Consider the following 5,405-nt stretch of genomic DNA (forward strand, 5'->3'; position numbering starts at 1 on the left):
GCCTTTGCTGTGCTGGGGCCAGCTCTGCCCCCAACCGAAGTGAATATTAGACAAATATTTGAAGAATATCATTTCAAGGGGGTGACAAATTATTTGCCTGCTTGAAGCAGCCATCTTTGTTCAGGGTGCCTCTTTAAACCCAGTGGTTTTACAAGCCAAGAGCACAGAGGAGAGGTACATCCAGGACTATCAACATTGTCTTCTCTCTTTCATCTTCTAACACAGGCGCCCAGTGCCCTTGGGCTGCCCAGAGTCAGGAAAAAGGTGAGGTAGGATGAAGAGAAGAGAAGGACAATGAAGCCAGGCCTGCTCCCTCATCCAGGACTGTTTCACATATGCTTCATGGCATGCAGGAGCACCAAAGAGAATTCCATTTTTTGAGGACTTCTTACCTGCCAACGACTGCTGATTGCCTTACATACATTATCTCTTTTGAATCCTCACAATGCATGGAGGTGGTTTTCAACATTCCCACATTCCATATGCGGTTCTAGGGAAATTAAGAAATTTATCCAAATTCACACAGGGGTTCAAAGCCCTCGGGAGGGTCTGACCTCCCAAGCCCCTGTTCATACAGGAGACATGTTATAATCCTCTTAGATTCCCTTGGTGCCACACTGGCCTGGACCCTCAGCCACAGGGTCTGTCTGGCTCGGTGGCCTCTACAACCCAAGAACTTACTCCAGCTGGGGCCAACTAGAGTCTTGCTGGGAGAATCAGGACCTTCCCCTTGCTGCTGTTGGGTAGCTCAGCCAACATGCCACATACCCTGACATTTTGGCTTCTCCCACCAAACACGGGCTGTGAAATCTGGTTTCCCTGATACCAAAAGGGGCCAGAGAAGCAACCCAGAAGTGGTGCCCAGTAGTTATCTTCTCATTGGAGAGACCTAGTCTGACAGTTTTCTTCACTTCCTCCCTTCCAATGACTCCTCCAAGGCACAGTCTCTCTCAACATTCTCCCTGAAGGACGTTCCCATGTGGCTAAACAGACACACCTGCCGACTTACCAGCCCTGTGTCTTCAGAGCCGTTTGTGGAGCCATGCTAAGGCCACCCCACTGCATTACTCCCCACCTTCCTACCTCCCTTCACTTTACTCTCACCATAACTGCTCAGAGATTGCACTTTGTAAGTAAAGCAAGCCTGAAACCCAGGCTTTCCAGTTTTGTCTTGAATTAGTTATTTATTTTGACATTCTTAATAATGTGATAAGTACCTGCAAGCCTGCCATCCAAAACAAAAGCTAAACTCTTGAAATAACCTTCATCTAACCATGTGGTCCCCCTCTCATTCTCCCCCTGTCCCCATACAATACAACCATCATCTACACTTCCTTTGCTTTTTTAAAATGTGCAGTTTTATTGCATCTATAAATATTTGTATAAAGTATATTCTTATATTAGTTGTTTTCTATAAGAATTATATGAATTCTATAGAACTCTATAAGAATTATATGATATTGTATACTTTTAGGACATTTGCTTTCTTCACTTAATGTTTTCTTGTTTCATTGCTAGGATTTATCCACATTGTTGTGAGTTAGCTTCGTTCAGTTAGCAAAATTGCCAACCTATCTCCATTTTACCACAGATTTTGCAAAGTAGTCAAATTGCAGAGTGGAAGACAACAAATCTAAAAAGTGTGTGTTTTGTGTGCTTTGTTGCACATATCACACCTTGAAAACATACTTTCCTTTTTTTGTTCTGTTTTGCTTTGCTTTAGGCCTATCTTTCCTTTCAGAATATACATTCTCAGAGGACAAAAACACACACATTGTTGTGTGTTTTTAATGCCATGTAATATTCAGTTGTGTGAATATGTTACAATTCATCCACCCACTCTCCTGTTGATGGGCATTTGAGCTGTCTCCAGGTTGTCACAGGTTGTCAGCTCAACCTGTTGAGCTGTCTCCAGGTTGTGATTAGTGAAGTTATGAACATTCTTGCACACATCTCCTGTTGTATATCTGCATGAGTTTCCCTTGGGTCCATCCCTCAGAATGAATTGTTGGATCATATGTATACAAATGTTCAACTTTAGGAGATATGCCAAACTGTTTTCCAAATGAGTTAACCAAATCTGTGCCCTTTCTATCATACTCAGAAAAAATACTCTAAAATCCAATGTTTGTAGTTCCCCCTAGTTCTGACAGCTGCCAAAATTGAGAATTGCTGGTCGGTAGGGAAGTACCTTATGTTTCCTCTGAGTATTTGATTTTTTTAAGAGGATGCTTGGAGAGGCAGTGATTTTCATCCAAAGCAGTGACTTTCTCAGGCTGAATATTAGAGGGCCTCTATCTCTGTAGGCCCTTCCAGATTCACTCAGCGATTCACTGACATGCTTACTAAGTTCTCGGGCTGCATAAGACCTTGACGATCCAGTACCGGGAGACAGCCCTGCCTTCAAACATTCTAAAGTTTGGTCACCTGGGTGGCTCAGCTGGTTAAGTGTCAGACTTTGGCTCAGGTCCTGATCTCACAGTTCGTGAGTTCAAGTCCTGCATCTCCTCTGTATCCCTTGCTCTCTGCCCCTCCCCTGCTCATTCTCTCTCCCTCCCTCTTTCTCTCTTTCTCTCCCTCTCTCTCTTTAAAATGAATAAAATAAGATAGACAAACATTCTAAAGTCTGATGTGGGAGAAAGACAAGAAGACTAGTTATGTTGGGATGCTATCTCAGTCTTCCTATTTCTTCGTCACCCTTTCTCCCTAGGCAAATGGTAACTGAGATTGACAGAAAGCAATGGGGGTGGGGAGGAACAGGAAGTCTTCACAGAGAGTGGGCACGTATACACTAAATTTGAAGTTACCCAAAGGCAAATAATTTCAAATAGTCCCACCTGGTTATTTGCTATCATCAACCCCTTCCACCATAAATTTCCTGGGAGAAACTGTCCCCTCCTGACAAGGACACCTGGTTCCATGGTAAGTCAGAGGCCTGACTAACCCATTCTTGGAGACTGATTGGAAACCTGCTCTTCTCCTCCACTTCACCCACACAAGGATCTCTTAGAATGGACATAGTGTAGGTTAGGACCTCTCTGCCCTCACTCCCTATATCCACTGTTCATCTTCAGGTTGACTCCATGTGTCAGCCAGATGGACTCTGGCTGCCTCAGACCTCCAGAGTTCCTAGAGCCTATGATTCTGGAAAAAGGGAATTTTTCTGGATAGCTGGTAAATAATAAGAGAGACTTCTGGCTGGCCCAACTCATATCATATACTCTTCCAGAAGCTAATCCCTTTGACTAGAAAGATAAAATGCTCTGATTGACTGAGCCTGGATCACATACCCATCCTTGGGCCAAACCATCTGACCAGAGGGTGGGGGATGTGTGCCCCCAAAAGGATGCTGGGCAGAAAAAATAAAAATGTGTGCCCATGAAAAGGCTCAAGAAGACAGCAGTTTTACTTGATGACTCTAGTTCATATTCCTCTTATTACCTCTTTCACTAGTGAGGGACAAGGCAAAAATATATTTTACATTGTCCCTCGGTATTCTGTCAACTATAGCACAATGATCCGCGTCATGGAGAAATAACATAAGTCACCTACCTGATTTCTACTTGTAGTGGCCTTAGTAATCACATGCATAAAAGAATGTTTAGGACGGAGCATGCAGTCTAGCATAGTGTAGTTTTATAGTCCCCTCTCACAACTGAGCAAGCAGGGACCTCAAGTGGCTCCTCCCCTCTGCCCTGTACTCCACTCTTCTGTTTACCTGAGTTACTGATCTGGAGCATTTTCGGTCACTCTTCCTACATGGAGCATTTTCGGTCAGTTTTCTTGATTGCTTTCTTCTGGGGCTCTGGGGATATTCCTTCTTCCTCTCCTTAAAACCAGCAGCTCCATAATGAATCACTTCTCCCTTTTTTCTTGTTAAGCCAGTCTATTAGAATTCTCAACCCTGGAATTTCCGGAAATGCAACTGAAGGATGGGCATTGTGCCAGGGTGGGGATAGCAAACAGAAAATAAATCTTAAAATCAAACCTCACAGACAGCAGTCCACCTCACCTACTTAATTATTAGAATCGGTTTTGAGGAGCCCCTCGGTGCTTAAAATGTTGAGTCTACAGAATTTCAAAGGGTTCTGAGAGTGCCATCAGATTATCCCTAGAAATCCTATGCAGGATTTTTTACATAGGACCTAAGTCAATGGTAGTTGATTACATAAATTATGAAGACTGTAGTCATTGCCAACCTATCTCCATTTTACCACAGATTTTGCAAAGTAGTCAAATTGCAGAGTGGAAGACAACAAATCTAAAAAGTGTGTGTTTTGTGTGCTTTGTTGCACATATCACACCTTGAAAACATACTTTCCTTTTTTTGTTCTGTTTTGCTTTGCTTTAGGCCTATCTTTCCTTTCAGAATATACATTCTCAGAGGACAAAAATATCTGGTTCCACTCTGTATGATTAGGACTTAGCAAATGCCTGGTCCATATGGGTGATCAATAAATATTGGAAGGAATAGGTCTCTTTTCATGTCTCTCTTTCTTCTCAAATGGTTGGCAACTACTGAAATCAAATGTGCTAAGAAAATCCAGTCTTCCTTAAATTAAATTGTGCAGGAATCCAAGTTTACTTTAATTCTGCTTTCCATTTGCCTTTCCTTTAGTACTGAACAGCTTCTCCAGCATACTTCCCAGGCACTTGTATCCCTTCTGCAACTTCTTGGCAGCTTAGAACTTTTTCCTTTAGTTAAGCCTGTCTTTCTAGGACGGTGCCCCAGATTCTCAGATTACCCTTTTTTTCCTACGCTCCCATTAAAATTCCCATTTTTCTCACTGCCAGGAGAAAAATAATCAGATAATTTTCCATTAAAATGTTATGCTGTAATAGACCACTTAATGCAATAATTCTCCAGGGTGTTTGTGTTTTAAAATGTGAAGCAGGAGGGGCACCTGGCTGGCTCAGTCAGTGGAGACTGTGAATCTTGATCTCAGAGTTGTGGGTTCGAACCCCATGTTGGGTATAGAGATTACTTAAAATCTTTAGGAATGATTGGGTGGCTCAGTCAGTTAAGTGTCTGACTCTTGGCTTCAGTTCAGGTCCTGATCTCATGGTTCCTGAGTTCGAGCCCCGCATGGGGCTCTGTGCCGACAGAGCAGAGCCTGCTTGGGATTCTCTCTCTCCCACTCTCTCTGTGCCCCTTCCCTGCTCACGTGCTCTCTCTGTTTTCTCAATAAATAAATAAATAAATAAACTTAAAAATAAGTAAATAAATAAAGTCTTTAAAAAATAAAATGTGAAGCTTTATTAAGATAAAGTATTATGATGGCATTTCAGGATTCCTGTGACAGTGCAGTAGGATGTATATATATTTTCATAGGTGGGTAGTAGGGTAGTTGGGGCTTTCCTCTTTCTCTCAGGGTTTTGCCTTGATAAAAAAAAAAAAATCAAAA

Source organism: Panthera pardus, unplaced genomic scaffold, assembly GCF_024362965.1.
Source record: "Panthera pardus isolate Hobbes unplaced genomic scaffold, ASM2436296v1 HiC_scaffold_8, whole genome shotgun sequence".
NCBI classification, from domain to species: Eukaryota; Metazoa; Chordata; class Mammalia; order Carnivora; family Felidae; genus Panthera; species Panthera pardus.